The 10890-nt window shown below is 50.2% G+C and overlaps 1 protein-coding gene across 7 annotated transcripts in view; it reads right to left on the reverse strand.

Annotated features, from left to right (window-relative positions):
* Positions 1-7972, reverse strand: part of MAPK9 (mitogen-activated protein kinase 9) — a 60850-nt gene extending 52878 nt beyond the window's left edge. For 4 of the 7 annotated variants that reach the window (XM_054488296.2, XM_054488302.1, XM_054488298.2 and 1 more), the window contains exon 1: positions 7740-7972. The gene's annotated coding sequence lies outside the window, so the exon portion shown is untranslated. Of the gene's footprint in view, positions 1-2860; positions 2954-7739 lie in introns of all 7 variants that reach the window. The other 3 variants (XM_054488297.2, XM_054488303.1, XM_054488299.2) reach the window with 1 other exon arrangement.
* Positions 7973-10890: the final 2918 nt, after the last annotated feature.

Below are 10890 nucleotides of genomic sequence, written 5' to 3' on the forward strand. Positions count from 1 at the left end.
TATGTAATTTAGCTATTCATGAGTCAACTCTACTGAGATGATATTTCAACAAAATGGACCATCAACTGGGCTCAGAAAACAGTTTTACAAAGCGGGAAGTACAAGAATTCTTCATGCAACCACATTAGCAATACACCAAACCCTGCATTCGCTGCCTCCACTTCCCACACCAGCCGGTGCTGGTTCCTCCCCCTCAGCTCCCAGGCTGTGTTGCCACCGTCCGTCCAGCACAGGGCTCCCTCCTTGCCACTTGTGCACTCAGCAGCGCCCGCCAGGCTGTACTGTCACAGCCTTTGTAGGGTCTGCCTCCCTTCCAGGCTACGAGCAACTCAAAACTCGGAGGGAACGCTACAAGGAGGTTTCCTGGAGGAGGCAAGACCTGAGCTCAAGTTTGTTCACAGTATCGACCAAGGCATGAGGAAACAGGCACTCTCATACATGTCAGTGAGAGCTGTGAAGTGGTAAAACATTTTTTGGATGGAATATAGATGATAGCTAATAAAAATGTTAACTGCACATCCTAAACTGGCAAACACAATTCTCTAAGTGTATCTGACAAATATGTGTACAAGTATCCAAACATATTTGTGCAAGGATGTTTGTAACACTTCTTGTAACAAGCAAAAAACTAGAAGTAATCTAAAATGCACACTGTGGATGGACTGAATAAATTATGGCACAAAAGTACAACAAGGCCATTCAACAGAATGCAAGGACTTTATGTATCAATGTGGAAAGATGTCTAAGATACAGAAAGGAAATACAGCAAGTTGAAGAAGAGAACACATAATGCCCAGCTACGTAAACACACACACACGCATACACACGCACGTACACAATGCTAGCAAGTAGAGAAATAGTGGGAAATGAGAAACTTTCTTCCCATTATAACTTTCTATTCTGTTTTTCAAATGTACATATTTCACATTTAAAAACTGATTAAACAAAAAATGTTAAATGAAAAGCTGCAGAATGATCATTTGACACTTGTATGGAAGACGGGCTTCAGGCAGATAAGGCTAGAGGCACGAGAGTGGGCCTGGCTCTGAGGTACACATTTATAAACACCCTTATAACAACTAGTGAGGAGCATATTACTATCCCCACTCTGCAAATGAGGAAACTGAGGCTTAGAGGCAGTAAGGAAGTTGTCCAAATTCCCAGCATGGCTCAGATTTGAATTTAGGAGTGTTTCACCACAATATTCAAGTTCCTCCCAAAGCACCATTCTGATATTCCTTTAGAAAGTGAAGCTATTTGTACGTGGGCTGGCCAGGACCACAACACAGTCCTGCACATTTCATCTTGCTGACTTCCCCTACCAAAACAATTTTTCCTCTAACGATGACAACAATTCAGTGATCCACAGACTCAAGTGAACCTTTAATCACACTAAAACTTCAGAGTACCCAGGACATGCGATATTTAAATCAACTGACTACTGTGATTAAAAGCAGATTCTCACAATCGCCCTCTGTCTGAATGCTTGCTGCCGACATTTTTTTCATTAAATTGTTCTGTTTTCCAGCTGAGCAAGATGGCTCACACTTGTAATCCCAGCACTGTGGGAGGCCGAAGGTGGGGGGATCGCTTAAGCCCAAGAGTTCCAGACCAGCCTGGGCAACATGGTGAGGCTTCATCTCTATATTAAATAATAATAACAATAATAGTAAAAATCTGGCCGGGTGCGGTGGCTTACACCTGTAATCCCAGCACTTTGGGAGGCTGAGGCGGGCAGATCACGAGGTCAGGAGACGGAGACCATCCTGGCTAACACGGTGAAACCCCGTCTCTACTAAAAAAATACAAAAAATTAGCCGGGTGTGGTGGTGGGCGCCTGTAGTCCCAGCTACTAGGGAGGCTGAGGCAGGAGAATAGCGTGAACGCGGGAGGCAGAGCTTGCAGTGAGCCGAGATCACACCACTGCACTCCAGCCTGGGCGACAGAGCGAGACTCCATCTCAAAAAAAAAAAAAAAAAAAGTAAAAATTTAAAAAGTTCTATTTTCCTACTGTAATTCTTTTTTCTTTCTTTTTTTTTTTTTTTTTTTTGAGACGGAGTCTCACTCTGTCGCTCAGGATGGAGTACAGTGGTGCGATCTCGGCTCACTGCAAGCTCCGCCTCCTGGGTTCACACCATTCTCCTGCCTCAGCCTCCCGAGTAGCTGGGACTACAGGCACCCACCACCACACCCAGCTAATTTTTGTATTTTTAGTAGAGACGGGGTTTCACCGTGTTAGCCAGGATGGTCTCCATCTCCTGACCTCATGATCCGTCTGCCTCAGCCTCCCAAAGTGCTGGGATTACAGACGTGAGCCACCACGCCTGGCCTCCTACTGTAATTCTTATGAAGAATAGCTTGGTATAACAACGTAATCTTTCTTTGATAATCAAGAACCTTGCAGCTCTCAGGGCCATCCTCTGCAGTTCTTAAGCCACAGTATATACCACAATACAGAACAACTAGCATTTGGTTATCACCTCACGCACTGTTGGATCCACAGGACCCTGCAAGGATCTGTGTCACCAGCCCCACTTCCAGGCACCCAGGCCTGCCTATTTCTCTCTCAATCCCCCACTCCCAGGGCCCTGGGTAAGGGCTTCTCGTGGCTCCTTGGACCAGCGACGCAGAAGCATTCTCCCAGCCACCATTTCTGTGACTTCCAAACCACTGCACACATGCCACTTTAGAAAGAGAAATCACTCCACGTGAGAATATGTACACAAATGTTCATAGCAGCTTTATTTTTAATAGCTCCAAACTAGAAACAACCCAAACCTGTCCTTCAATGGGTAAATGGTTAAACTAACTGCTGTATACCCATACCATGGAATACCACTCAGCAACTGCTGAAACATACCACAACTTGGGTGGATCTCAAGGGCAGTATAGTCAACGAAAAAAGCCAATCTCAAAAGGTCACATCCTGTATAACTCCATGTATATAACATTCCTGAAAAGACAAAAGTATAGAGATGCAGACTAGATTAGTACTTGCCAGCAGTTATGAATGGTGGGGAAAAGGGGGTGCTGTGGCTGTAAGGGTGTGGGACAAGGAGATATTTGGGATGATGACATCGTTTTGAATCTTGATTGTGGTAGTGGTTATATGAATTTTCACATGATAAAAAATGACAATGAACTCTATACACATTGTTCCGATGCCAGATTTCCTGGTTTAGACATTTTACTATAGTTGTATAAATATATAACCATTGGAGAAAGCTGGGTGAAGGGTACTGGGACCTCTCTGTGCCATTTGTGCAACTTCTTGTGAATCTATAATTATTTCAAAATATGGAAAGAAAAAAGAGAGAGATTTGTTGAAAATATGCAGTGATCACACCATTCTCCCATTTGAATTCCTTCAACAGTGACTGACTACCTTGAGAATAAGATTCAGTTCCCTAGCACAGCACAGGAGATGGCAGTCCTCTGGCCCAATCTTAGGCAACATCAAACCACCTGGGATCAGCAGACACACCCAGCTACTGCACACCTTCAGGCCTCTGCCTAAGCTGTTCCATCTGCTTGAAATGACTTCCCCCTCCTTTTTGACCTCCTGGTCAACATTCATCCTCCTTTAAAATCTAGTTCAAGCACCTGCTTCTCTTACATGTTTCCTCCTCCAGCCTTTCCCTTCAAACCATGCTGGGCATGCCCCCATTTTTGCCACCCTCCCTGTATTCTCTTTAGATTGCATTCCGAGTCTACTTACACTTCTACTCTGTAAGGGCAGAAAATGGGTCTGATTTATTTCTCAATCCTCTACTGATTACACAGTGGGTGCCCAGTAAATGTTTGTTAAAGACAAAGCTAAATGGGAGAATAAATGTGGTAGGACAGCTGGGAGCAGTGGTTAAGATCGGGACTTTGAGTCAGACTCCCAGTGGGTCTGCTATTTATCTAGGTGATGTGCAGCAAGCGATTGCGCTCATCTGTAAGACAAGCAGAGAGCCTCAGGGTACCTCTAGATAAGAAGTGCACAGCCCACTTAGGAAGGCATCTTGATGCAGGAATGTACCCTAAATCTGACCAAGCCTTGTCTAGATCCAATTACTAACTTACAGAGATTACAGAGAAACACATTCAATTACACTGCGGAGATGCAATCAATCAAATACCAGCTACGGAAATGCTAAGGAACAACTCGATTGCTTCAACAAATAAACTACCAAGAAAACAGAGAAATAGGAGGGGGATCTACAGATTAAGAGAAACTTAAAAGACGTATCAACCGATCAACAATGTATGGACCTTATCTTGCTCTACCTCCAAACTACTAAGGAAACTTAAAATTCATGGGGCAGCTGGAAATTTGAATATTGACTAGTTATTTGATGATATTAAGGAATTACTACTTTTTCAACTTTAAAAGAGTCAGTACCTTTAGAGACCTACCGAAGTGTGAGGTATAACCACTGTATACCTCCTGAGCACCCTGAGGTTGTGCCCGGATGTTTTACAGATGAGCGCAATCGCTTCTGCACATCACCCAGATAAGCAGCAGACTCACTGGGAGTCTGACTCAAAGTCCTGATCTTAACCACTGCTCCGAGCTACCCTACCACATTTATTCTCCCATTTAGCTTTATCTTTACCAAACATTTACTGGGCACCCCACTGTGTAATTAGTATCCCGAAAAATAATGAATGAAATGACATGATATTTAGGATCTGCTTGAAAATAATTATGGGTGGTAAGCGTGCAAGTGGATAACATTAGAGATGAAACAAGATTGGTCAGGAGTTAATAACTGTTAAAGCAGGACACTATTCTGTTTATTTTGTATATGTTTGAAAGTTCCCATAATAAAAGTTAAAATAAAAAGAATGATGTTGAAACTGGTTCATACAATCAAGTACAAAGTATCAGGAATTAATTATTCTGAAGGAAAATTATGTAAAAATGGCACCTTCCTAACCAAGTGTGAGTTGAAACTACTGTATGTTTGTAGACCAAAAATAGTTGCCCTATTGGCAAATCAATAGTCTCAAGAAGAAAAAAAATCTGGTCTCTGTTTTATCTTATGCCTCATGAAAACAACTGGTTTACTCACTATTAACTGGTTTGTCTGGTCCTTTTCTTCATCCGGAAAATTAAGAATATTTTATCTTAGACACATTCAAGTATCCCCTCTAATGTTTATTTAGGGGACCAAATAAACAGATTTTAATCTGTGAACAAATTAAAATCCTGGCACCCTGAAAATTAAATTACCAGGAAAATCAAAGCTGTCAAGAGAGGTCTATGTAAAAATAGTATTGTTTTTAACTCTGCAGGATCCTTTTGAAGGAAAAAAAATAGTTAAATAGAGGAAAACATTAAATAGACTGGTGGTCATTCTTCCAGAACAAGTTAAAAGCCAAAAGAGAATACTCAGAGCTGAGGGACCCAGGAAAGAATCTTTATCTGGGAAGTGATCTGGGTTCGAACTCCACTCACCAGCTGCTTGCTAAGAAGCAGACTACTCAGACTCCTGAGCTTCCGTTTCCACAGGGCTCCAGTTACAATCAAATGAGTATCTGGGCTGGCACCTGGGCAAACAGGGCCTGCTTCCCCTGGCCTTAGGCTACCTTTCCTGCTCTCCTCACAGCTCCTCCCTCCCACACAGCCAGTCCTGGAGGATGACAATCCTGCAACCAAGCTGAATGAATCTGTATTTGGCTTGGCTCACAGCATTTAAAAAAAAAAAATTTAATTAGCTATTGCCAACATTTAAAAACCAGAACAAATGTGGAGTGCTGCCCTCCTTTTTAGAGACAGGGTCTTGCTCTGTCACCCAGGCTGGAGCACAGTGGTGTGATCATAGCTCACTGCAGGCTCCAAATCCTGGGCTCATGGGATCCTTCCACCTCAGCCTCCCAAGTAGCTAGGACTACAGGTGGATGCCACCACACCTAGCTAATTTCTTAAAATTTTTTGTAGAGACAGGGATCTCGCTACATTGCCCAGGCTGGTCTTGAACTCCTGGTCTGAAGTGATCCTCCCACATCAGCCTCCCAAAGTGTCTGAGATTACTGGTGTGAGCCATGGCACCCAGCCAAATTCCACCTTCTTCTAGAAAACTGCTGGGTAAGGTTCCGGTTCTTCAGGGTCCCCACGACTCTGTGCCCTTACACCTGGCCCTCTAGACTGATTCTCAACTCCACAGTGGGCTACGGTCCTTCCTTGGCCCTGCTCCTTCACACCTCTGTGCCTCTCCCTGCCTAGCAAATTTCTCATCACCCTCAAGGCCCCCCAGCACCACCTGTCACCTCCTCCACATTTCCATGGCATAGCCCCTCCCCTATAGCAAGGGTTGTACAGTCCTGGAACTAAGTGTCTGCATGCCTGCCTTCTCTACTGGGCTCCTGAGCTCTCTTGGGAAAGGGACCCTGTTGCTATCTGCCTTGTGTCCCTAGGGTCTAGCAGAAAGCATGACCTAGATAATGCAGAATTCAGTAAATGTCTCTTGTATGTGTGGAAGAAAGCTAGAGCTAAACTATTATAAAAATGTGAGATTTTATATCACAGCGTGTTCCAACAGTTAGCAATTAAAGGGGTCAAGGACACCAAAATGTTTCACAAAATAGAACAAGCTTCCATCTGCTTACAAGTTTCACATGTTAATTAGAAGTCACTAAATGAACAGATAAAGCAGAGACAACAGGGAGGCTGGGCCATTTCTTTGATCATTCATTCATTCATTCATTGAGCTGATACTACTGAATACTTACTGTGTGCTTTCTAAGCACTGGGGATAAAGCAGTGGACAAATCAGACAGCTACCTGTTTTCACAAAGTTATATCCTAGTCGGGGAGACAGAAAATAAACAGGCAAATAAACAGAATAGTTTCAAACCAGGTGAGAGCTAGCAAGGAAATTTTTTAAATAATGAAATAACATGACTAAGGGAAGAAAGAGGGTGGTCGAGGAGGGCCTCACCCAAAACGAGACACCTGACCAGAGGAAGAAGCAGAAAGAGCTACTTGTGCCAAGATCACGGAGACAACTCCAAAGACGGGGAAACAGCAAATGCAAAGGTCCTGGGGCAAATGCGGGCTGGCATGTTCAAGGCGGGCGAGATGAGTGGGATGGGGCAGCAGTCTTCTGGGGGAGGGGTGTGGTGGTAAGGGATGTGGGCTGGGTCCCCTCTGGCACTGCTGGACACCGAGTGTGCAATGACAAGGCAAGAGAGGAGTGCGCGGGGAGGCGGGAGGCTGGGCGGATGGGGAGGGGGTTCCTACACCACTCACACCAGCAAGGGCCAGCACCCTGCCCAATCTTCCACAAATGTACACCGGGGTCCTGCCCAGGCGTCTGCATACATTCACACAGCCTGACAACAACCCTGTCCAGAAGAGACATTTCCCCACTTTCCCGAAGGCAAAACCGCGGCAGAGCGAGGGTCACTGCCTTGGCCAAGGTCGCGGGGACGCGACCCCAGGCCCCTGGGCACCCGGCGCAGGAGTGCAGCTGTTTGCCCCACCTCCGGGAGGGATGGCGCCCGCAGACCCCACGGGCAGGTCGGCCGGGCCAGGCCGGTGAGCAGGCCCGCAGCCCGGGGCTGCTGACAGCCGTGCGGAAGGGGGCGCCTGCGGCATCCCCGAGCACAGGGGCGACGGCTGCGGCTGCCAGGGCCCCGCAGCCCCCGGCCCGCCCCGAAGCCCCCGGCCGCGCGGTTCCCTCACCGTCCCTCCCCGCGGGCCCGGCCCGAGCAGCCGCCGCCAGGCCTAGCCCGCCCGCCGGGCTCACCTCGCCTCCCCGCCGCCGCGCCACGGGGAGAGGGCGGGCGGGCGGACTGGCGGCGCTGCGTGCTAGTCACTCCTGGCTCCGCGGCCCCGGCTCCGCCGCCGGCCCGCCCCGCTCCGCTCCGCCCCGCCGCCGCCGCCGCCGCCGCCGCAGTGGGTGTGAGGGGCGCCGGGGCGCTGCGACCCTTCCGGTCCCGCTCCCTTCTCCGCCGCTGCCGCCGCCGCGGCGCCCGGTCTGACCGACCCTCGCGCCGACCAATCAGCGCGCGGAGAGCGGAGCAGGCGCGGCCAATGGCGCCTGGGGGGCGGGCCGATGGAGGGTGGCGCGGGCGGGGCCGGGGGCCGGGGGCCGGGGGCCGGGTCGGGCGCCCGAGGTCCTGGGCCGGGGTTCCGTGGGTTCTTCGCCCCCAGGCCTTTCAGAGGCGCGGGCCGACTGGCCGTGGCGCTCGGGTGCGCGCAGTGCACGCGGTGAGCTGGAGACGCAGGCATTGCGCGGCCCACCAGCTGAGCCGGCTGTCCCTGCGAGGGGGGCGCAGCTCGATGGAGAGGGTGGCCGGGAGGGCCGGGAACCCGGCTGGAGGCGCGCGGGGCTCACACCGCGGGGTCCGCGGGGGGCCGGGCCTCGGGCTGCAGGTGCAGGCTCGTGGCGGTGAGGCGGCCTGGAGCGGCACGAGAGCCCGCCCGTTTCGGGGAGAGCTCGGGGCGATCGCGGGGGGAGGCCGGCCAGGCGTCCGGGAGCCCGGCGTGCTAGGGCCCGGTGGGCGGGGCGGGCCTCGGACTCGGCTGCTCGCTGCGGCGCCGGAGGAACGGGTCTTTGGGGGTGTGGGTGAGGCCAGAAGTCGGCTCGAAGAGGGGGAGGGGGTGCGAAGAGATGGCCGTGTGTAGACAGGTGACCCGGTAGGTCGGTGACGCAGGAGGAGACTGCGCTTGGTGGCGGGATGACTTAGTTGACAACATTTAAAAATTGGGAGGTGCGGCAGGGCGCGGTGGCTCACGCCTGTAATCCTAGAACTTTGGGAGGTCGAGGCGGGTGGACTACCTGAGGTCAGGAGTTCGAGACCAGCCTGGCTAACCTGGTGAAACCCCGTCTCTATTAAAAATACGAAACAATTAGCTGGGCGTGGTGGCGGGCGCCTGTAATCCCAGCTACTCGGGAGGCTGAGGCAGGAGAATCACTCGAACCCGGGAGGCGGAGGTTGCAGTGAGCCGGGATTGCGCCATTGCACTCCAGCCTGGGCGACAGAGTGAGACTCTGTCTCAAAAAAAAAAGAAAAAAAATAGGGAGGTGCTCCTCCTCTGAGAGGAGTGGGGGGCGGGGCGAGGAGTCCCTTGCTCAGAGCCCCCTAGGGACTGGGACCCGTTGACTCTGAGCTGCTTTTGAGGCTGGATCAGGTACCAGCGGCCTGGGGGTCGTACAGGATAGGAGAGGCCGGGGCTTGTTGCCAGATCTACGTTGAAAAGTGAAGCAGGAAGTGAGGCACCGAGGCTGGGCACATGGGGAAAACGGTGGAGAGCCGGCCTTTGGGGACTAGAAGAGTGGGAACAGTGGTTGACAAATGGTGAGTGTGGGGGTAGAACAGCAGTAACACAATACCAGGATCCACAGAGTGGCCAGAGCCAGAGTGGGGAGAAGAAACAGGACTCTGCAGATGGGGAGGGTAAGGGGCTGGGTGGCGTGAAGGGTGGTTGCAGAATTTGGGGAGGGCAACTAGCCTGTGACCCAGGTTCCAAGGGCACTGAGGTCTGGGCCAGGCCGCTTGGAGGCACCAGAGCCTCAGAGGAGGGGTCGGGTAGAGGAACGGACCCAGCACGGTGTCCCCCTTGGCCACCAGAGGGAGTTTTCTAAATTTGAGCATGGCTCATCGCTGCTTGAAATTCTACATCGCAGTGTGGCCTGCACTGAGGAGGGCCCACACCTGTCGCTACCTCGGACTCACCTGCCACCTGCCTCAGGTGCATGAGAGAAAACAGGAAACCAGAAATTGTCAGGATCGAGGATTGTGGGAAAAGAGTAAAAGCCTAGCTGTCAGAGCTGAGGTTCCACCAAGGAGCACTGATGGGTGCTTCTCCTCATTAGGAAGGCGGTGCGGTGGCTCACACCTGTAATCTCAGCACTTTGGGATGCCGAGGTGGGTGGATCACCTGAGTCCAGGAGTTCGAGACCAGCCTGGCCAACATGGTGAAACGTCATCTCTACTAGAAATACAAAAATTAGCTGGGCGTGGTGGTGGGTGCCTGTAATTCCAGCTGTTCAGGAAACCAAGGCAGGAGAATAACTTGAACCCAGGAGGCAGAGGTTGCAGTGAGCCGAGATTGCTCCACTGCACTCCAGCCTGGGTAACAGAGCAAAAACTCCATCTCAAAAAAAAAAAAAAAAGAGGGGACACCAATTTCCAGCACTCCAGGCCTAACTTCATAGCACTCACATCATGTCAAGTGAGTAACCAAAAATCAGTGTACATATGTACACACCCATACATCTCACACTAAGTTTTCTGTAAGGGTTCTTTTCATTGCAGAGACACTGCTTTTTTTCTGGTTTATGAAATACAGTGAATATTTATGGACACAAAGCTGAGGTGACAGGGTGGGGAGGGGAGCCTTGGAACAGCACCAAGAATCCTGGTTGAACCCTCCAAGTGAAAAGATCCTGCCACAACATACGTGAACCAGGTGGGACATGTGACCATGTCTCGCCTGATCCGGCCTGTGGTGGGGAGAGGCAATTGAGGAAGGCCTTCTGGGCAGGAGGAAGCTGTTGCTGAAGCTGCCGAGCAGGATGTGTTGGGCCTGTGACCTAGGCAGAAAGGGCACTCAGGCCCAAATGTTCAGATGTGAGGACCTGCTTGCTGTGTTCAGGGAGCCACAAGTCACCTGGTCTTAGGGAAAGGTGAGGTGACTGGAGAGTTCTGAGGACCTTGAGGTAGATTGGCACTGCCAGGCATGTAGGCTGGATTTAGCTCACTGAATGCCTTGTTTAGCCCAGAGAGGTTTTCTTTTTTTAATTGATTAGTTGATTTAAGAAACATTTAAAAATTAGGACGTGCTGTTTTGAATGTTTATCCTCTATGAAACTCATGTTCAAACTTAATCTCCAATGTGGCGGTACTGAGAGGTGGGGCCTCTAAGGGTGGTTGGGATTAATCTGTTGATGG

This window comes from Pongo pygmaeus, chromosome 4 (genome assembly GCF_028885625.2).
Source record: "Pongo pygmaeus isolate AG05252 chromosome 4, NHGRI_mPonPyg2-v2.0_pri, whole genome shotgun sequence".
Lineage (NCBI taxonomy): Eukaryota > Metazoa > Chordata > Mammalia > Primates > Hominidae > Pongo > Pongo pygmaeus.